This window comes from Pleurodeles waltl, chromosome 4_1 (assembly GCF_031143425.1).
Source record: "Pleurodeles waltl isolate 20211129_DDA chromosome 4_1, aPleWal1.hap1.20221129, whole genome shotgun sequence".
Taxonomy (NCBI): Eukaryota; Metazoa; Chordata; class Amphibia; order Caudata; family Salamandridae; genus Pleurodeles; species Pleurodeles waltl.
In genome coordinates this window covers 41,850,056-41,873,537 of record NC_090442.1, presented here as the reverse complement: position 1 = coordinate 41,873,537, position 23,482 = coordinate 41,850,056, and the positions used below count along the sequence as shown (strand labels likewise).

General features: G+C 39.4%; 4 non-coding genes across 4 annotated transcripts; all 4 read left to right on the top strand.

Annotated features, from left to right (window-relative positions):
• The first annotated feature begins 3,550 nt into the window (after nucleotides 1-3,550).
• TRNAR-UCG (transfer RNA arginine (anticodon UCG)) lies at nucleotides 3,551-3,623 on the top strand. The gene has a single exon. It is a non-coding gene; the product is annotated as a tRNA-Arg (tRNA).
• Nucleotides 3,624-7,200: 3,577 nt separating this feature from the next.
• Nucleotides 7,201-7,273, top strand: TRNAR-UCG (transfer RNA arginine (anticodon UCG)). The gene has a single exon. It is a non-coding gene; the product is annotated as a tRNA-Arg (tRNA).
• Nucleotides 7,274-9,024: 1,751 nt separating this feature from the next.
• TRNAR-UCG (transfer RNA arginine (anticodon UCG)) lies at nucleotides 9,025-9,097 on the top strand. Its single transcript has one exon. It is a non-coding gene; the product is annotated as a tRNA-Arg (tRNA).
• Nucleotides 9,098-12,672: 3,575 nt separating this feature from the next.
• Nucleotides 12,673-12,745, top strand: TRNAR-UCG (transfer RNA arginine (anticodon UCG)). Its single transcript has one exon. It is a non-coding gene; the product is annotated as a tRNA-Arg (tRNA).
• The last annotated feature ends 10,737 nt before the right edge of the window (nucleotides 12,746-23,482 follow it).

Here is a 23,482-nt window from a genome sequence, read left to right as displayed (position 1 = left end):
ATCTTTACATACAAACTGGAAATACACTCTTACAATACTCCTTTCACTCTCACTCATGAAGAAAGCCCAATGCAAACTGCACAATCAGTCACGTTATGCCTTCAGCATTGCTACTTTTCTGTCTTTCTGCCATACCAAAGTACCTCTTCATAAATGCCACGGATATGCAATACGTATACAACAATATGACATGGCACAATCATTCCGAACAGAACTGTGGGTAGATTCAGTGCAGGGAGTGTGTGCGTGCAGAAAGCAGAAACTATGCATGGGTAGAAGCTCTATGATTTTCTCCAGGAATAATGCAAATTGTCCCTCAGAAAAAGTATAGTACTAGAGAAGAATCATAAAGGATTGACACAATTGCTGCCTTTGCTGTTGCCCCAGTTGTGTAATCTGTCAAGGACTGGTCTCTTGCAGATTGAGGCACCTAGTTGCAATTGTGTGGTAAAAATCACCCTAACAACCATTTTTGCTATAAACTTGAGATCTTTCTGAGATACTATCTCACAGACTTCTTATGAATGAGGAACTCTGAAATTGTCACATTCCAATGTGTACGTCCTTAAAACTATGCTGGTTATTCAAATGGGCAGATTGTTTTTTAAATTCCTTCTGTCTCGAGTTGTAGTTATATTGATACAGAGGCATAATTGTTGAATGATATATATTGGTTTGATTGAAATATGTTCGTAGAGGTGGTGATAGGCTTTCTGTGTCTGTCTGAGAGCAAGGACCGGTTAACTTCTTTTTCCAAGAGCAGTTTGTTGTGAAAGGTATCAGGCAAAGGAGTATGTATTGTGATGTGGTTCTCTGACTGCTTCTGTCCACTTGCCAAAAGTTCCAAGGCCCTATGATAGCACAAAAACGGTAAGATTGAAGTGGTGGGTGCCGGAGGTTTAAAATGTTCAGTTTAATTAAAGACAGAAAAGTGAAACGAATGACTGCAGAAATACTGTATGTGGCCATGAACTGAGATGAAAGGATGATTTTGGAACTCTGTCTTGCAGATTACCCTCAATGCCGCAATGGATAGGGCACTACTCTCACAGACCAGGGTGTGTAAGTTTAAGTCTATCTGAGGTGCACACCCTGAACTAATACATTTTTGCTGAAACCTAATCATATGGTTTACTCTTCCTCATAGCAGCTTGCCAGGGTGATAGTATATTGCAACAGAACCATTCCACTTCTTCACTGAAAAGTGTCATGCTGGTTACCCAAATGTGCAGCGTGTCATTTTATACAGCTTTCTTTATTGAAATTAAACTTGGACTCACTTGAAATATTCTCTTTCAAAATGAATGTTTTGAGCTGCTGTGAATTTTATTTCTAGAGGTGGTGACAGGCTTTCAGGTACGTGCTTAGGTCAAGGTCCTGTTCATGTCACTTGTATAAGCTAATTCAGGGAGCAAATTAGCAAGTCAATAAATGGGAAGTCTGAACTACTGTCAAAGCAGTTTCATTCTCTTTTCAAATAATCCAAAAATACCATTGCAGCATAAAACAGAGTATTCAATAAAAGAAGATAGGAGGATTAACGGCAAAAAAGCACATCATAAGATATGAAACTTTGGAAATTATCTAGATATTGTTTGAAAAAACTCCTTTGATGGAAAGAAGATGAAGAACGGTATGGGATCCTGTCCTGCGCAACTGTAATTGATATGTTCCACATCCATTCATACCACCTAACCCTAAACACCCAAATCTATTGCAGTCAGTGACCATGTGGCCTTATGGATAAGGCGTCTGACTTCGGATCAGAAGATTGAGGGTTCGAGTCCCTTCATGGTTGAACCTTTTTCTCACAGCACCCAACTTATCTTTACATACAAACTGGAAATACACTCTTACAATACTCCTTTCACTCTCACTCATGAAGAAAGCCCAATGCAAACTGCACAATCAGTCACGTTATGCCTTCAGCATTGCTACTTTTCTGTCTTTCTGCCATACCAAAGTACCTCTTCATAAATGCCACGGATATGCAATACGTATACAACAATATGACATGGCACAATCATTCCGAACAGAACTGTGGGTAGATTCAGTGCAGGGAGTGTGTGCGTGCAGAAAGCAGAAACTATGCATGGGTAGAAGCTCTATGATTTTCTCCAGGAATAATGCAAATTGTCCCTCAGAAAAAGTATAGTACTAGAGAAGAATCATAAAGGATTGACACAATTGCTGCCTTTGCTGTTGCCCCAGTTGTGTAATCTGTCAAGGACTGGTCTCTTGCAGATTGAGGCACCTAGTTGCAATTGTGTGGTAAAAATCACCCTTACAACCATTTTTGCTATAAACTTGAGATCTTTCTGAGATACTATCTCACAGACTTCTTATGAATGAGGAACTCTGAAATTGTCACATTCCAATTTGTACGTCCTTAAAACTCTGCTGGTTATTCAAATGGGCAGATTGTTTTTTAAATTCCTTTCTGTCTCGAGTTGTAGTTATATTGATACAGAGGCATAATTGTTGAATGATATATATTGGTTTGATTGAAATATGTTCGTAGAGGTGGTGATAGGCTTTCTGTGTCTGTCTGAGAGCAAGGACCGGTTAACGTCTTTTTCCAAGAGCAGTTTGTTGTGAAAGGTATCAGGCAAAGGAGTATGTATTGTGATGTGGTTCTCTGACTGCTTCTGTCCACTTGCTAAAAGGTCCAAGACCCTATGATAGCACAGAAACGGTAAGATTGAAGTGGTGGGTGCCGGAGGTTTAAAATGGTCAGTTTAATTAAAGACAGAAAAGTGAAACGAATGACTGCAGAAATACTGTATGTGGCCATGAACTGAGATGAAAGGATGATTTTGGAACTCTGTCTTGCAGATTACCCTCAATGCCGCAATGGATAGGGCACTACTCTCACAGACCAGGGTGTGTAAGTTTAAGTCTATCTGAGGTGCACACCCTGAACTAATACATTTTTGCTGAAACCTAATCATATTGTTTACTCTTCCTCGTAGCAGCTTGCCAGGGTGATAGTATATTGCAACAGAACCATTCCACTTCTTCACTGAAAAGAGTCATGCTGGTTACCCAAATGTGCAGCGTGTCATTTTATACAGCTTTCTTTATTGAAATTAAACTTGGACTCACTTGAAATATTCTCTTTCAAAATGAATGTTTTGAGCTGCTGTGAATTTTATTTCTAGAGGTGGTGACAGGCTTTCAGGTACGTGCTTAGGTCAAGGCCCTGTTCATGTCACTTGTATAAGCTAATTCAGGGAGCAAATTAGCAAGTCAAGAAATGGGAAGTCTGAACTACTGTCAAAGCAGTTTCATTCTCTTTTCAAATAATCCCAAAATACCATTGCAGCATAAAACAGAGTATTCAATAAGAGAAGATAGGAGGATTAACGGCAAAAAAGCACATCATAAGATATGAAACTTTAGAAATTATCTAGATATTGTTTGAAAAAACTCCTTTGATGGAAAGAAGATGAAGAATGGTATGGGATCCTGTCCTGCGCACCTGTAATTGATATGTTCCACATCCATTCATACCACCTAACCCTAAACACCCAACCATATTGCAGTCAGTGACCATGTGGCCTAATGGATAAGGTGTCTGACTTCGGATCAGAAGATTGAGGGTTCGAGTCCCTTCATGGTTGAGTCTTTTTCTCCCAGCACCCAACTTATCTTTACATACAAACTGGAAATACACTCTTACAATACTCCTTTCACTCTCACTCATTAAGAAAGCCCAATGCAAACTGCACAATCAGTCACGTTATGACTTCAGCATTGCTACTTTTCTGTCTTTCTGCCATACCAAAGTACCTCTTCATAAATGCCACGGATATGCAATACGTATACAACAATATGACATGGCACAATCATTCCGAACAGAACTGTGGGTAGATTCAGTGCAGGGAGTGTGTGCGTGCAGAAAGCAGAAACTATGCATGGGTAGAAGCTCTATGATTTTCTCCAGGAATAATGCAAATTGTCCCTCAGAAAAAGTATAGTACTAGAGAAGAATCATAAAGGATTGACACAATTGCTGCCTTTGCTGTTGCCCCAGTTGTGTAATCTGTCAAGGACTGGTCTCTTGCAGATTGAGGCACCTAGTTGCAATTGTGTGGTAAAAATCACCCTAACAACCATTTTTGCTATAAACTTGAGATCTTTCTGAGATACTATCTCACAGACTTCTTATGAATGAGGCACTCTGAAATTGTCACATTCCAATGTGTACGTCCTTAAAACTATGCTGGTTATTCAAATGGGTAGATTGTTTTTTAAATTCCTTTCTGTCTCGAGTTGTAGTTATATTGATACAGAGGCATAATTGTTGAATGATATATATTGGTTTGATTGAAATATGTTCGTAGAGGTGGTGATAGGCTTTCTGTGTCTGTCTGAGAACAAGGACCGGTTAACTTCTTTTTCCAAGAGCAGTTTGTTGTGAAAGGTATCAGGCAAAGGAGTATGTATTGTGATGTGGTTCTCTGACTGCTTCTGTCCACTTGCCAAAAGTTCCAAGGCCCTATGATAGCACAAAAACGGTAAGATTGAAGTGGTGGGTGCCGGAGGTTTAAAATGTTCAGTTTAATTAAAGACAGAAAAGTGAAACGAATGACTGCAGAAATACTGTATGTGGCCATGAACTGAGATGAAAGGATGATTTTGGAACTCTGTCTTGCAGATTACCCTCAATGCCGCAATGGATAGGGCACTACTCTCACAGACCAGGGTGTGTAAGTTTAAGTCTATCTGAGGTGCACACCCTGAACTAATACATTTTTGCTGAAACCTAATCATATGGTTTACTCTTCCTCATAGCAGCTTGCCAGGGTGATAGTATATTGCAACAGAACCATTCCACTTCTTCACTGAAAAGTGTCATGCTGGTTACCCAAATGTGCAGCGTGTCATTTTATACAGCTTTCTTTATTGAAATTAAACTTGGACTCACTTGAAATATTCTCTTTCAAAATGAATGTTTTGAGCTGCTGTGAATTTTATTTCTAGAGGTGGTGACAGGCTTTCAGGTACGTGCTTAGGTCAAGGTCCTGTTCATGTCACTTGTATAAGCTAATTCAGGGAGCAAATTAGCAAGTCAATAAATGGGAAGTCTGAACTACTGTCAAAGCAGTTTCATTCTCTTTTCAAATAATCCAAAAATACCATTGCAGCATAAAACAGAGTATTCAATAAAAGAAGATAGGAGGATTAACGGCAAAAAAGCACATCATAAGATATGAAACTTTGGAAATTATCTAGATATTGTTTGAAAAAACTCCTTTGATGGAAAGAAGATGAAGAACGGTATGGGATCCTGTCCTGCGCAACTGTAATTGATATGTTCCACATCCATTCATACCACCTAACCCTAAACACCCAAATCTATTGCAGTCAGTGACCATGTGGCCTTATGGATAAGGCGTCTGACTTCGGATCAGAAGATTGAGGGTTCGAGTCCCTTCATGGTTGAACCTTTTTCTCACAGCACCCAACTTATCTTTACATACAAACTGGAAATACACTCTTACAATACTCCTTTCACTCTCACTCATGAAGAAAGCCCAATGCAAACTGCACAATCAGTCACGTTATGCCTTCAGCATTGCTACTTTTCTGTCTTTCTGCCATACCAAAGTACCTCTTCATAAATGCCACGGATATGCAATACGTATACAACAATATGACATGGCACAATCATTCCGAACAGAACTGTGGGTAGATTCAGTGCAGGGAGTGTGTGCGTGAAGAAAGCAGAAACTATGCATGGGTAGAAGCTCTATGATTTTCTCCAGGAATAATGCAAATTGTCCCTCAGAAAAAGTATAGTACTAGAGAAGAATCATAAAGGATTGACACAATTGCTGCCTTTGCTGTTGCCCCAGTTGTGTAATCTGTCAAGGACTGGTCTCTTGCAGATTGAGGCACCTAGTTGCAATTGTGTGGTAAAAATCACCCTTACAACCATTTTTGCTATAAACTTGAGATCTTTCTGAGATACTATCTCACAGACTTCTTATGAATGAGGAACTCTGAAATTGTCACATTCCAATTTGTACGTCCTTAAAACTCTGCTGGTCATTCAAATGGGCAGATTGTTTTTTAAATTCCTTTCTGTCTCGAGTTGTAGTTATATTGATACAGAGGCATAATTGTTGAATGATATATATTGGTTTGATTGAAATATGTTCGTAGAGGTGGTGATAGGCTTTCTGTGTCTGTCTGAGAGCAAGGACCGGTTAACGTCTTTTTCCAAGAGCAGTTTGTTGTGAAAGGTATCAGGCAAAGGAGTATGTATTGTGATGTGGTTCTCTGACTGCTTCTGTCCACTTGCCAAAAGGTCCAAGACCCTATGATAGCACAGAAACGGTAAGATTGAAGTGGTGGGTGCCGGAGGTTTAAAATGGTCAGTTTAATTAAAGACAGAAAAGTGAAACGAATGACTGCAGAAATACTGTATGTGGCCATGAACTGAGATGAAAGGATGATTTTGGAACTCTGTCTTGCAGATTACCCTCAATGCCGCAATGGATAGGGCACTACTCTCACAGACCAGGGTGTGTAAGTTTAAGTCTATCTGAGGTGCACACCCTGAACTAATACATTTTTGCTGAAACCTAATCATATTGTTTACTCTTCCTCGTAGCAGCTTGCCAGGGTGATAGTATATTGCAACAGAACCATTCCACTTCTTCACTGAAAAGAGTCATGCTGGTTACCCAAATGTGCAGCGTGTCATTTTATACAGCTTTCTTTATTGAAATTAAATTTGGACTCACTTGAAATATTCTCTTTCAAAATGAATGTTTTGAGCTGCTGTGAATTTTATTTCTAGAGGTGGTGACAGGCTTTCAGGTACGTGCTTAGGTCAAGGCCCTGTTCATGTCACTTGTATAAGCTAATTCAGGGAGCAAATTAGCAAGTCAAGAAATGGGAAGTCTGAACTACTGTCAAAGCAGTTTCATTCTCTTTTCAAATAATCCCAAAATACCATTGCAGCATAAAACAGAGTATTCAATAAGAGAAGATAGGAGGATTAACGGCAAAAAAGCACATCATAAGATATGAAACTTTAGAAATTATCTAGATATTGTTTGAAAAAACTCCTTTGATGGAAAGAAGATGAAGAATGGTATGGGATCCTGTCCTGCGCACCTGTAATTGATATGTTCCACATCCATTCATACCACCTAACCCTAAACACCCAAACATATTGCAGTCAGTGACCATGTGGCCTAATGGATAAGGTGTCTGACTTCGGATCAGAAGATTGAGGGTTCGAGTCCCTTCATGGTTGAGTCTTTTTCTCACAGCCCCCAACTTATCTTTACATACAAACTGGAAATACACTCTTACAATACTCCTTTCACTCTCACTCATTAAGAAAGCCCAATGCAAACTGCACAATCAGTCACGTTATGACTTCAGCATTGCTACTTTTCTGTCTTTCTGCCATACCAAAGTACCTCTTCATAAATGCCACGGATATGCAATACGTATACAACAATATGACATGGCACAATCATTCCGAACAGAACTGTGGGTAGATTCAGTGCAGGGAGTGTGTGCGTGCAGAAAGCAGAAACTATGCATGGTTAGAAGCTCTATGATTTTCTCCAGGAATAATGCAAATTGTCCCTCAGAAAAAGTATAGTACTAGAGAAGAATCATAAAGGATTGACACAATTGCTGCCTTTGCTGTTGCCCCAGTTGTGTAATCTGTCAAGGACTGGTCTCTTGCAGATTGAGGCAACTAGTTGCAATTGTGTGGTAAAAATCACCCTTACCACCATTTTTGCTATAAACTTGAGATCTTTCTGAGATACTATCTCACAGACTTCTTATGAATGAGGAACTCTGAAATTGTCACATTCCAATTTGTACGTCCTTAAAACTCTGCTGGCTATTCAAATGGGCAGATTGTTTTTTAAATTCCTTTCTGTCGCGAGTTGTAGTTATATTGATACAGAGGCATAACTGTTGAATGATATATATTGGTTTGATTGAAATATGTTCGTAGAGGTGGTGATAGGCTTTCTGTGTCTGTCTGAGAGCAAGGACCGGTTAACGTCTTTTTCCAAGAGCAGTTTGTTGTGAAAGGTATCAGGCAAAGGAGTATGCATTGTGATATGGTTCTCTGACTGCTTCTGTCCACTTGCCAAAAGTTCCAAGGCCCTATGATAGCACAAAAACGGTAAGATTGAAGTGGTGGGTGCCGGAGGTTTAAAATGGTCAGTTTAATTAAAGACAGAAAAGTGAAACGAATGACTGCAGAAATACTGTATGTGGCCCTGAACTGAGATGAAAGGATGATTTTGGAACTCTGTCTTGCAGATTACCCTCAATGCCGCAATGGAGAGGGCATTACTCTCACAGACCAGGGTTTGTAAGTTTAAGTCTATCTGAGGTGCACACCCTGAACTAATACATTTTTGCTGAAACCTAATCATATTGTTTACTCTTCCTCATAGCAGCTTACCAGGGTGATAGTTTATTGCAACAGAACCATTCCACTTCTTCACTGAAAGAGTCATGCTGGTTACCCAAATGTGCATCGTGTCATTTTATACAACTTTCTTTATTGAAATTAAACTTGGACTCACTTGAAATATTCTCTTTCAAAATGAATGTTGTGAGCTGCTGTGAATTTTATTTCTAGAGGTGGCGACAGGCTTTCAGGTACGTGCTTAGGTCAAGGCCCTGTTCATATCACTTGTATAAGCTAATTCAGGGAGCAAATTAGCAAGTCAAGAAATGGGAAGTCTGAACTACTGTCAAAGCAGTTTCATTCTCTTTTCAAATAATCCAAAAATACCATTGCAGCATAAAACAGAGTATTCAATAAAAGAAGAAAGGAGGATTAACGGCAAAAAAGCACAGCATAAGATATGAAACTTTGGAAATTATCTAGATATTGTTTGAAAAAACTCCTTTGATGGAAAGAAGATGAAGAACAGTATGGGATCCTGTCCTGCGCACCTGTAATTGATATGTTCCACATCCATTCATACCACCTAACCCTAAACACCCAAACATATTGCAGTCAGTGACCATGTGGCCTAATGGATAAGGCGTCTGACTTCGGATCAGAAGATTGAGGGTTTGAGTCCCTTCATGGTTGAGTCTTTTTCTCACAGCACCCAACTTATCTTTACATACAAACTGGAAACACACTCTTACAATACTCCTTTCACTCTCACTCATTACGAAAGCCCAATGCAAACTGCACAATCAGTCACGTTATGCCTTCAGCATTGCTACTTTTCTGTCTTTCTGCCATACCAAAGTACCTCTTCATAAATGCCACGGATATGCAATACGTACACAACAATATGACATGGCACAATCATTCTGAACAGAACTGTGGGTAGATTCAGTGCAGGAGTGTGTGCGTGCAGAAAGCAGAAACTATGCATGGGTAGAAGGTCTATGATTTTCTCCAGGAATAATGCAAATTGTCCCTCAGAAAAAGTATAGTACTAGAAAAGAATCATAAAGGATTGACACAATTGCTGCCTTTGCTGTTGCCCCAGTTGTGTAATCTGTCAAGGACTGATCTCTTGCAGATTGAGGCACCTAGTTGCAATTGTGTGGTAAAGATCACACTTACAACCATTTTTGCTATAAACTTGAGATCTTTCTGAGATACTATCTCACAGACTTCTTATGAATGAGGAACTCTGAAATTGTCACATTCCAATTTGTACGTCCTTAAAACTCTGCTGGTTATTCAAATGGGCAGATTGTTTTTTAAATTCCTTTCTGTCTCGAGTTGTAGTTATATTGATACAGAGGCATAATTGTTGAATGATATATATTGGTTTGATTGAAATATGTTCGTAGAGGTGGTGATAGGCTTTCTGTGTCTGTCTGAGAGCAAGGACCGGTTAACGTCTTTTTCCAAGAGCAGTTTGTTGTGAAAGGTATCAGGCAAAGGAGTATGTATTGTGATGTGGTTCTCTGACTGCTTCTGTCCACTTGCCAAAAGTTCCAAGGCCCTATGATAGCACAAAAACGGTAAGATTGAAGTGGTGGGTGCCGGAGGTTTAAAATGGTCAGTTTAATTAAAGACAGAAAAGTGAAACGAATGACTGCAGAAATACTGTATGTGGCCATGAACTGAGATGAAAGGATGATTTTGGAACTCTGTCTTGCAGATTACCCTCAATGCCGCAATGGATAGGGCACTACTCTCACAGACCAGGGTGTGTAAGTTTAAGTCTATCTGAGGTGCACACCCTGAACTAATACATTTTTGCTGAAACCTAATCATATTGTTTACTCTTCCTCGTAGCAGCTTGCCAGGGTGATAGTATATTGCAACAGAACCATTCCACTTCTTCACTGAAAAGTGTCATGCTAGTTATCCAAATGTGTAGCGTGTCATTTTATACAGCTTTCTTTATTGAAATTAAACTTGGACTCACTTGAAATATTCTCTTTCAAAATGAATGTTTTGAGCTGCTGTGAATTTTATTTCTAGAGATGGTGACAGGCTTTCAGGTACGTGCTTAGGTCAAGGCCCTGTTCATGTCACTTTAATAAGCTAATTCAGGGAGCAAATTAGCAAGTCAAGAAATGGGAAGTCTGAACTACTGTCAAAGCAGTTTCATTCTCTCTTCAAATAATCCAAAAATACCATTGCAACATAAAACAGAGTATTCAATAAAAGAAGAAAGGAGGATTAACGGCAAAAAAGCACAGCATAAGATATGAAACTTTGGAAATTATCTAGATATTGTTTGAAAAAACTCCTTTGATGGAAAGAAGATGAAGAACGGTATGGGATCGTGTCCTGCGCACCTGTAATTGATATGTTCCACATCCATTCATACCACCTAACCCTAAACACGCAAACATATTGCAGTCAGTGACCATGTGGCCTAATGGATAAGGCGTCTAACTTCGGATCCGAAGATTAAGGGTTCGAGTCCCTTCATGGTAGAGTCTTTTTCTCACAGCACCCAACTTATCTTTACATACAAACTGGAAACACACTCTTACAATACTCCTTTCACTCTCACTCATTAAGAAAGCCCAATGAAAACTGCACAATCAGTCACGTTATGCCTTCAGCATTGCTACTTTTCTGTTTTCTGCCATACCAAAGTACCTCTTCATAAATGCCACGGATCTGCAATACGTATACAACAATATGACATGGCACAATCATTCTGAACAGAACTGTGGGTAGATTCAGTGCAGGGAGTGTGTGCGTGCAGAAAGCAGAAACTATGCATGGGTAGAAGCTCTATGATTTTCTCCAGGAATAATGCAAATTGTCCCTCAGAAAAAGTATAGTACTAGAGAAGAATCATAAAGGATTGACACAATTGCTGCCTTTGCTGTTGCCCCAGTTGTGTAATCTGTCAAGGACTGGTCTCTTGCAGATTGAGGCACCTAGTTGCAATTGTGTGGTAAAAATCACCCTTACAACCATTTTTGCCATAAACTTGAGATCTTTCTGAGATACTATCTCACAGACTTCTTATGAATGAGGAACTCTGAAATTGTCACATTCCAATTTGTACGTCCTTAAAACTCTGCTGGTTATTCAAATGGGCAGATTGATTTTTAAATTCCTTTCTGTCTCGAGTTGTAGTTATATTGATACAGAGGCATAATTGTTGAATGATATATATTGGTTTGATTGAAATATGTTCGTAGAGGTGGTGATAGGCTTTCTGTGTCTGTCTGAGAGCAAGGACCGGTTAACGTCTTTTTCCAAGAGCAGTTTGTTGTGAAAGGTATCAGGCAAAGGAGTATGTATTGTGATGTGGTTCTCTGACTCCTTCTGTCCACTTGCCAAAAGGTCCAAGGCCCTATGATAGCACAAAAACGGTAAGATTGAAGTGGTGGGTGCCGGAGGTTTAAAATGGTCAGTTTAATTAAAGACAGAAAAGTGAAACAAATGATTGCAGAAATACTGTATGTGGCCATGAACTGAGATGAAAGGATGATTTTGGAACTCTGTCTTGCAGATTACCCTCAATGCCGCAATGGATAGGGCACTACTCTCACAGACCAGGGTGTGTAAGTTTAAGTCTATCTGAGGTGCACACCCTGAACTTATACATTTTTGCTGAAACCTAATCATATTGTTTACTCTTCCTCATAGCAGCTTGCCAGGGTGATAGTATATTGCAACAGAACCATTCCACTTCTTCACTGAAAAGAGTCATACTGGTTACCCAAATGTGCAGCGTGTCATTTTATACAGCTTTCTTTATTGAAATTAAACTTGGACTCACTTGAAATATTCTCTTTCAAAATGAATGTTTTGAGCTGCTGTGAATTTTATTTCTAGAGGTGGTGACAGGCTTTCAGGTACGTGCTTAGGTCAAGGCCCTGTTCATGTCACTTGTATAAGCTAATTCAGGGAGCAAATTAGCAAGTCAATAAATGGGAAGTCTGAACTACTGTCAAAGCAGTTTCATTCTCTTTTCAAATAATCCAAAAATACCATTGCAGCATAAAACAGAGTATTCAATAAAAGAAGATAGGAGGATTAACGGCAAAAAAGCACATCATAAAATATGAAACTTTGGAAATTATCTAGATATTGTTTGAAAAAACTCCTTTGATGGAAAGAAGATGAAGAACGGTATGGGATCCTGTCCTGCGCACCTGTAATTGATATGTTCCACATCCATTCATACCACCTAACCCTAAACACCCAAACATATTGCAGTCAGTGACCATGTGGCCTAATGGATAAGGCGTCTGACTTCGGTTCAGAAGAGTGAGGGTTCGAGTCCCTTCATGGTTGAGTCTTTTTCTCACAGCACCCAACTTATCTTTACATACAAACTGGAAACACACTCTTACAATACTCCTTTCACTCTCACTCATTAAGAAAGCCCAATGCAAACTGCACAGTCAGTCACGTTATGCCTTCAGCATTGCTACTTTTCTGTCTTTCTGCCATACCAAAGTACCTCTTCATAAATGCCACGGATATGCAATACGTACACAACAATATGACATGGCACAATCATTCTGAACAGAACTGTGGGTAGATTCAGTACAGGGAGTGTGTGGTTGCAGAAAGCAGAAACTATGCATGGGTAGAAGCTCTATGATTTTCTCCAGGAATAATGCAAATTGTCCCTCAGAAAAAGTATAGTACTAGAAAAGAATCATAAAGGATTGACACAATTGCTGCCTTTGCTGTTGCCCCAGTTGTGTAATCTGTCAAGGAGTGGTCTCTTGCAGATTGAGGCACCTAGTTGCAATTGTGTGGTAAAGATCACCCTTACAACCATTTTTGCTATAAACTTGAGATCTTTCTGAGATACTATCTCACAGACTTCTTATGAATGAGGAACTCTGAAATTGTCACATTCCAATTTGTACGTCCTTAAAACTCTGCTGGTTATTCAAACTGGCAGATTGTTTTTTAAATTCCTTTCTGTCTCGAGTTGTAGTTATATTGATACAGAGGCATAATTGTTGAATGATATATATTGGTTTGATTGAAATATGTTCGTAGAGGTGGTGATAGGCTTTCTGTGTCTGTCTGAGAGCAAGGACCGGTTAACGTCTTTTTCCAAGAGCAGTTTGTTGTGAAAGGTATCAGGCAAAGGAGTATGTATTGTGATGTGGTTCTCTGACTGCATCTGTCCACTTGCCAAAAGTTCCAAGGCCCTATGATAGCACAAAAACGGTAAGATTGAAGTGGTGGGTGCCGGAGGTTTAAAATGGTCAGTTTAATTAAGGACAGAAAAGTGAAACGAATGACTGCAGAAATACTGTATGTGGCCATGAACTGAGATGAAAGGATGATTTTGGAACTCTGTCTTGCAGATTACCCTCAATGCCGCAATGGATAGGGCACTACTCTCACAGACCAGGGTGTGTAAGTTTAAGTCTATCTGAGGTGCACACCCTGAACTAATACATTTTTGCTGAAACCTAATCATATTGTTTACTCTTCCTCGTAGCAGCTTGCCAGGGTGATAGTATATTGCAACAGAACCATTCCACTTCTTCACTGAAAAGAGTCATGCTGGTTACCCAAATGTGCAGCGTGTCATTTTATACAGCTTTCTTTATTGAAATTAAACTTGCACTCACTTGAAATATTCTCTTTCAAAATGAATGTTTTGAGCTGCTGTGAATTTTATTTCTAGAGGTGGTGACAGGCTTTCAGGTATGTGCTTAGGTCAAGGCCCTGTTCATGTCACTTGTATAAGCTAATTCAGGGAGCAAATTAGCAAGTCAAGAAATGGGAAGTCTGAACTACTGTCAAAGCAGTTTCATTCTCTTTTCAAATAATCCAAAAATACCATTGCAGCATAAAACAGAGTATTCAATAAAAGAAGAAAGGAGGATTAACGGCAAAAAAGCACAGCATAAGATATGAAACTTTGGAAATTATCTAGATATTGTTTGAAAAAACTCCTTTGATGGAAAGAAGATGAAGAACGGTATGGGATCCTGTCCTGCGCACCTGTAATTGATATGTTCCACATCCATTCATACCACCTAACCTTAAACAGCCAAACATATTGCAGTCAGTGACCATGTGGCCTAATGGATAAGGCGCCTGACTTTGGATCAGAAGATTGAGGGTTCGAGTCCTTTCATGGGTGAGTCTTTTTCTCACAGCACCCAACTTATCTTTACATACAAACTGGAAACACACTCTTACAATACTCCTTTCACTCTCACTCATTAAGAAAGCCCAATGCAAACTGCACAATCAGTCACGTTATGCCTTCAGCATTGCTACTTTTCTGTCTTTCTGCCATACCAAAGTACCTCTTCATAAATGCCACGGATATGCAATACGTACACAACAATATGACATGGCACAATCATTCTGAACAGAACTGTGGGTAGATTCAGTGCAGGGAGTGTGTGTGTGCAGAAAGCAGAAACTATGCAACGGTAGAAGCTCTATGATTTTCTCCAGGAATAATGCAAATTGTCCCTCAGAAAAAGTATAGTACTTGAAAAGAATCATAAAGGATTGACACAATTGCTGCTTTTGCTGTTGCCCCAGTTGTGTAATCTGTCAAGGACTGGTCTCTTTCAGATTGAGGCACCTAGTTGCAATTGTGTGGTAAAGATCACCCTTACAACCATTTTTGCTATAAACTTGAGATCTTTCTGAGATTCTATCTCACAGACTTCTTATGAATGAGGAACTCTGAAATTGTCACATTCCAATTTGTACGTCCTTAAAACTCTGCTGGTTATTCAAATGGGCAGATTGTTTTTTAAATTCCTTTCTGTCTCGAGTTGTAGTTATATTGATACAGAGGCATAATTGTTGAATGATATATATTGGTTTGATTGAAATATGTTCGTAGAGGTGGTGATAGGCTTTCTGTGTCTGTCTGAGAGCAAGGACCGGTTAACGTCTTTTTCCAAGAGCAGTTTGTTGTGAAAGGTATCAGGCAAAGGAGTATGTATTGTGATGTGGTTCTCTGACTGCTTCTGTCCACTTGCCAAAAGTTCCAAGGCCCTATGATAGCACACAAACGGTAAGATTGAAGTGGTGAGTGCCGGAGGTTTAAAATGGTCAGTTTAATTAAAGACAGAAAAGTGAAACGAATGACTGCAGAAATACTGTATGTGGCCATGAACTGAGATGAAAGGATGATTTTGGAACTCTGTCTTGCAGATTACCCTCAATGCCGCAATGGATAGGGCACTACTCTCACAGACCAGGGTGTGTAACTTAAGTCTATCTGAGGTGCACACCCTGAACTAATACATTTTTGCTGAAACCTAATCATATTGTTTACTCTTCCTCATAGCAGCTTGCCAGGGTGATAGTATATTGCAACAGAACCATTCCACTTCTTCACTGAAAAGAGTCATGCTGGTTACCCAAATGTGCAGCGTGTCATTTGATACAGCTTTCTTTATTGAAATTAAACTTGGACTCACTTGAAATATTCTCTTTCAAAAGGAATGTTTTGAGCTGCTGTGAATTTTATTTCTAGAGGTGGTGACAGGCTTTCAGGTACGTGCTTAGGTCAAGGCCCTGTTCATGTCACTTGTATAAACTAATTCAGGGAGCAAATTAGCAAGTCAAGAAATGGGAAGTCTGAACTACTGTCAAAGCAGTTTCTTTCTCTTTTCAAATAATCCAAAAATACCATTGCAGCATAAAACAGAGTATTCAATAAAAGAAGAAAGGAGGATTAACGGCAAAAAAGCACAGCATAAGATATGAAACTTTGGAAATTATCTAGATATTGTTTGAAAAAACTCCTTTGATGGAAAGAAGATGAAGAACGGTATGGGATCCTGTCCTGCGCACCTGTAATTGATATGTTCCACATCCATTCATACCACCTAACCTTAAACAGCCAAACATATTGCAGTCAGTGACCATGTGGCCTAATGGATAAGGCGTCTGACTTCGGATCAGAAGATTGAGGGTTCGAGTCCTTTCATGGGTGAGTCTTTTTCTCACAGCACCCAACTTATCTTTACATACAAACTGGAAACACACTCTTACAATACTCCTTTCACTCTCACTCATTAAGAAAGCCCAATGCAAACTGCACAATCAGTCACGTTATGCCTTCAGCATTGCTACTTTTCTGTCTTTCTGCCATACCAAAGTACCTCTTCATAAATGCCACGGATATGCAATACGTACACAACAATATGACACGCACAATCATTCTGAACAGAACTGTGGGTAGATTCAGTGCAGGGAGTGTGTGCGTGCAGAAAGCAGAAACTATGCAACGGTAGAAGCTCTATGATTTTCTCCAGGAATAATGCAAATTGTCCCTCAGAAAAAGTATAGTACTTGAAAAGAATCATAAAGGATTGACACAATTGCTGCTTTTGCTGTTGCCCCAGTTGTGTAATCTGTCAAGGACTGGTATCTTTCAGATTGAGGCACCTAGTTGCAATTGTGTGGTAAAGATCACCCTTACAACCATTTTTGCTATAAACTTGAGATCTTTCTGAGATTCTATCTCACAGACTTCTTATGAATGAGGAACTCTGAAATTGTCACATTCCAATTTGTACGTCCTTAAAACTCTGCTGGTTATTCAAATGGGCAGATTGTTTTTTAAATTCCTTTCTGTCTCGAGTTGTAGTTATATTGATACAGAGGCATAATTGTTGAATGATATATATTGGTTTGATTGAAATATGTTCGTAGAGGTGGTGATAGGCTTTCTGTGTCTGTCTGAGAGCAAGGACCGGTTAACGTCTTTTTCCAAGAGCAGTTTGTTGTGAAAGGTATCAGGCAAAGGAGTATGTATTGTGATGTGGTTCTCTGACTGCTTCTGTCCACTTGCCAAAAGTTCCAAGGCCCTATGATAGCACAAAAACGGTAAGATTGAAGTGGTGGGTGCCGGAGGTTTAAAATGGTCAGTTTAATTAAAGACAGAAAAGTGAAACGAATGACTGCAGAAATACTGTATGTGGCCATGAACTGAGATGAAAGGATGATTTTGGAACCCTGTCTTGCAGATTACCCTCAATGCCGCAATGGATAGGGCACTACTCTCACAGACCAGGGTGTGTAAGTTTAAGTCTATCTGAGGTGCACACCCTGAACTAATACATTTTTGCTGAAACCTAATCATATTGTTTACTCTTCCTCGTAGCAGCTTGCCAGGGTGATAGTATATTGCAACAGAACCATTCCACTTCTTCACTGAAAAGAGTCATGCTGGTTACCCAAATGTGCAGCGTGCCATTTTATACAGCTTTCTTTATTGAAATTAAACTTGGACTCACTTGAAATATTCTCTTTCAAAATGAATGTTTTGAGCTGCTGTGAATTTTATTTCTATAGGTGGTGACAGGCTTTCAGGTACGTGCTTAGGTCAAGGCTCTGTTCATGTCACTTGAATAAGCTAATTCAGGGAGCAAATTAGCAAGTCAAGAAATGGGAAGTCTGAACTACTGTCAAAGCAGTTTCATTCTCTTTTCAAATAATCCAAAAATACCATTGCAGCATAAAACAGAGTATTCAATAAAAGAAGAAAGGAGGATTAATGGCAAAAAAGCACAGCATAAGATATGAAACTTTGGAAATTATCTAGATATTGTTTGAAAAAACTCCTTTGATGGAAAGAAGATGAAGAACGGTATGGGATCCTGTCCTGCGCACCTGTAATTGATATGTTCCACATCCATTCATACCACCTAACCCTAAACACCCAAACATATTGCAGTCAGTGACCATGTGGCCTAATGGATAAGGGGTCTGACTTTGGATCAGAGATTGAGGGTTCGAGTCCCTTCATGGTTGAGTCTTATTCTGACAGCACCCAACTTATCTTTACATACAAACTGGAAATACACTCTTACAATACTCCTTTCACTCTCACTCATTAAGAAAGCCCAATGCAAACTGCACAATCAGTCACGTTATGCCTTCAGCATTGCTACTTTTCTGTCTTTCTGCCATACCAAAGTACCTCTTCATAAATGCCACGGATATGCAATACGTACACAACAATATGACATGGCACAATCATTCTGAACAGAACTGTGGGTAGATTCAGTGCAGGGAGTGTGTGCATGCAGAAAGCAGACACTATGCATGGGTAGAAGCTCTATGATTTTCTCCAGGAATAATGCAAATTGTCCCTCAGAAAAAGTATAGTACTAGAAAAGAATCATAAAGGATTGACACAATTGCTGCTTTTGCTGTTGCCCCAGTTGTGTAATCTGTCAAGGACTGGTCTCTTGCAGATTGAGGCACCTAGTTGAAATTGTGTGGTAAAAATCACCCTTACAACCATTTTTGCTATAAACTTGAGATCTTTCTGAGATACTATCTCACAGACTTCTTATGGATGAGGAACTCTGAAATTGTCACATTCCAATGTGTACGTCCTTAAAACTGTGCTGGTTATTCAAATGGGCAGATTGTTTTTTAAATTCCTTTCTGTCTCGAGTTGTAGTTATGTTGATACAGAGGCATAATTGTTGAATGATATATATTGGTTTGATTGAAATATGTTCGTAGAGGTGGTGATAGGCTTTCTGTGTCTGTCTGAGAGCAAGGACCGGTTAACGTCTTTTTCCAAGAGCAGTTTGTTGTGAAAGGTATCAGGCAAAGGAGTATGCATTGTGATGTGGTTCTCTGACTGCTTCTGTCCACTTGCCAAAAGTTCCAAGGCCCTATGATAGCACAAAAATTGTAAGATTGAAGTGGTGGGTGCCGGAGGTTTAAAATGGTCAGTTTAATTAAAGACAGAAAAGTGAAACGAATGACTGCAGAAATACTGTATGTGGCCATGAACTGAGATGAAAGGATGATTTTGGAACTCTGTCTTGCAGATTTCCCTCAATGCCGCAATGGATAGGGCACTACTCTCACAGACCAGGGTGTGTAAGTTTAAGTCTATCTGAGGTGCACACCCTGAACTAATAAATTTTTGCTGAAACCTCATCATATTGTTTACTCTTCCTCGTAGCAGCTTACCAGGGTGATAGTATATTGCAACAGAAGCATTCCACTTCTTCACTGAAAAGTGTCATGCTGGTTACCCAAATGTGCAGCGTGTCATTTTATACAGCTTTCTTTATTGAAATTAAACTTGGACTCACTTGAAATATTCTCTTTCAAAATGAATGTCTTGAGCTGCTGTGAATTTTATTTCTAGAGGTGGTGACAGGCTTTCAGGTACGTGCTTAGGTCAAGGCCCTGTTCATGTCACTTGCATAAGCTAATTCAGGGAGCAAATTAGCAAGTCAATAAATGGGAAGTCTCAACTACTGTCAAAGCAGTTTCATTCTCTTTTCAAATAATCCAAAAATACCATTGCACCATAAAACAGAGTATTCAATAAAAGAAGATAGGAGGATTAACGGCAAAAAAGCACATCATAAGATATGAAACTTTGGAAATTATCTAGATATTGTTTGAAAAAACTCCTTTGATGGAAAGAAGATGAAGAACGGTATGGGATCCTGTCCTGCGCACCTGTAATTGATATGTTCCACATCCATTCATACCACCTAACCCTAAACACCCAAACATATTGCAGTCAGTTACCATGTGGCCTAATGGATATGGCGTCTGACTTCGGATCAGAAGATTGAGGGTTTGAGTCCCTTCATGGTTGAGTCTTTTTCTCACAGCACCCAAATTATCTTTACATACAAACTGGAAATACACTCTTACAATACTCCTTTCACTCTCACTCATTAAGAAAGCCCAATGCAAACTGCACAATCAATCACGTTATGCCTTCAGCATTGCTACTTTTCTGTCTTTCTGCCATACCAAAGTACCTCTTCATAAATGCCACGGATATGCAATACGTACACAACAATATGACACGCACAATCATTCTGAACAGAACTGTGGGTAGATTCAGTGCAGGGAGTGTGTGCGTGCAGAAAGCAGAAACTATGCAACGGTAGAAGCTCTATGATTTTCTCCAGGAATAATGCAAATTGTCCCTCAGAAAAAGTATAGTACTAGAGAAGAATCATAAAGGATTGACACAATTGCTGCCTTTGCTGTTGCCCCAGTTGTGTAATCTGTCAAGGACTGGTATCTTTCAGATTGAGGCACCTAGTTGCAATTGTGTGGTAAAGATCACCCTTACAACCATTTTTGCTATAAACTTGAGATCTTTCTGAGATTCTATCTCACAGACTTCTTATGAATGAGGAACTCTGAAATTGTCACATTCCAATTTGTACGTCCTTAAAACTCTGCTGGTTATTCAAATGGGCAGATTGTTTTTTAAATTCCTTTCTGTCTCGAGTTGTAGTTATATTGATACAGAGGCATAATTGTTGAATGATATATATTGGTTTGATTGAAATATGTTCGTAGAGGTGGTGATAGGCTTTCTGTGTCTGTCTGAGAGCAAGGACCGGTTAACGTCTTTTTCCAAGAGCAGTTTGTTGTGAAAGGTATCAGGCAAAGGAGTATGTATTGTGATGTGGTTCTCTGACTGCTTCTGTCCACTTGCCAAAAGTTCCAAGGCCCTATGATAGCACAAAAACGGTAAGATTGAAGTGGTGGGTGCCGGAGGTTTAAAATGGTCAGTTTAATTAAAGACAGAAAAGTGAAACGAATGACTGCAGAAATACTGTATGTGGCCATGAACTGAGATGAAAGGATGATTTTGGAACCCTGTCTTGCAGATTACCCTCAATGCCGCAATGGATAGGGCACTACTCTCACAGACCAGGGTGTGTAAGTTTAAGTCTATCTGAGGTGCACACCCTGAACTAATACATTTTTGCTGAAACCTAATCATATTGTTTACTCTTCCTCGTAGCAGCTTGCCAGGGTGATAGTATATTGCAACAGAACCATTCCACTTCTTCACTGAATAGAGTCATGCTGGTTACCCAAATGTGCAGCGTGCCATTTTATACAGCTTTCTTTATTGAAATTAAACTTGGACTCACTTGAAATATTCTCTTTCAAAATGAATGTTTTGAGCTGCTGTGAATTTTATTTCTATAGGTGGTGACAGGCTTTCAGGTACGTGCTTAGGTCAAGGCTCTGTTCATGTCACTTGAATAAGCTAATTCAGGGAGCAAATTAGCAAGTCAAGAAATGGGAAGTCTGAACTACTGTCAAAGCAGTTTCATTCTCTTTTCAAATAATCCAAAAATACCATTGCAGCATAAAACAGAGTATTCAATAAAAGAAGAAAGGAGGATTAACGGCAAAAAAGCACAGCATAAGATATGAAACTTTGGAAATTATCTAGATATTGTTTGAAAAAACTCCTTTGATGGAAAGAAGATGAAGAACGGTATGGGATCCTGTCCTGCGCACCTGTAATTGATATGTTCCACATCCATTCATACCACCTAACCCTAAACACCCAAACATATTGCAGTCAGTGACCATGTGGCCTAATGGATAAGGGGTCTGACTTTGGATCAGAGATTGAGGGTTCGAGTCCCTTCATGGTTGAGTCTTATTCTGACAGCACCCAACTTATCTTTACATACAAACTGGAAATACACTCTTACAATACTCCTTTCACTCTCACTCATTAAGAAAGCCCAATGCAAACTGCACAATCAGTCACGTTATGCCTTCAGCATTGCTACTTTTCTGTCTTTCTGCCATACCAAAGTACCTCTTCATAAATGCCACGGATATGCAATACGTACACAACAATATGACATGGCACAATCATTCTGAACAGAACTGTGGGTAGATTCAGTGCAGGGAGTGTGTGCATGCAGAAAGCAGACACTATGCATGGGTAGAAGCTCTATGATTTTCTCCAGGAATAATGCAAATTGTCCCTCAGAAAAAGTATAGTACTAGAAAAGAATCATAAAGGATTGACACAATTGCTGCTTTTGCTGTTGCCCCAGTTGTGTAATCTGTCAAGGACTGGTCTCTTGCAGATTGAGGCACCTAGTTGAAATTGTGTGGTAAAAATCACCCTTACAACCATTTTTGCTATAAACTTGAGATCTTTCTGAGATACTATCTCACAGACTTCTTATGGATGAGGAACTCTGAAATTGTCACATTCCAATGTGTACGTCCTTAAAACTGTGCTGGTTATTCAAATGGGCAGATTGTTTTTTAAATTCCTTTCTGTCTCGAGTTGTAGTTATGTTGATACAGAGGCATAATTGTTGAATGATATATATTGGTTTGATTGAAATATGTTCGTAGAGGTGGTGATAGGCTTTCTGTGTCTGTCTGAGAGCAAGGACCGGTTAACGTCTTTTTCCAAGAGCAGTTTGTTGTGAAAGGTATCAGGCAAAGGAGTATGCATTGTGATGTGGTTCTCTGACTGCTTCTGTCCACTTGCCAAAAGTTCCAAGGCCCTATGATAGCACAAAAATTGTAAGATTGAAGTGGTGGGTGCCGGAGGTTTAAAATGGTCAGTTTAATTAAAGACAGAAAAGTGAAACGAATGACTGCAGAAATACTGTATGTGGCCATGAACTGAGATGAAAGGATGATTTTGGAACTCTGTCTTGCAGATTTCCCTCAATGCCGCAATGGATAGGGCACTACTCTCACAGACCAGGGTGTGTAAGTTTAAGTCTATCTGAGGTGCACACCCTGAACTAATAAATTTTTGCTGAAACCTCATCATATTGTTTACTCTTCCTCGTAGCAGCTTACCAGGGTGATAGTATATTGCAACAGAAGCATTCCACTTCTTCACTGAAAAGTGTCATGCTGGTTACCCAAATGTGCAGCGTGTCATTTTATACAGCTTTCTTTATTGAAATTAAACTTGGACTCACTTGAAATATTCTCTTTCAAAATGAATGTCTTGAGCGGCTGTGAATTTTATTTCTAGAGGTGGTGACAGGCTTTCAGGTACGTGCTTAGGTCAAGGCCCTGTTCATGTCACTTGCATAAGCTAATTCAGGGAGCAAATTAGCAAGTCAATAAATGGGAAGTCTCAACTACTGTCAAAGCAGTTTCATTCTCTTTTCAAATAATCCAAAAATACCAAAGCACCATAAAACAGAGTATTCAATAAAAGAAGATAGGAGGATTAACGGCAAAAAAGCACATCATAAGATATGAAACTTTGGAAATTATCTAGAT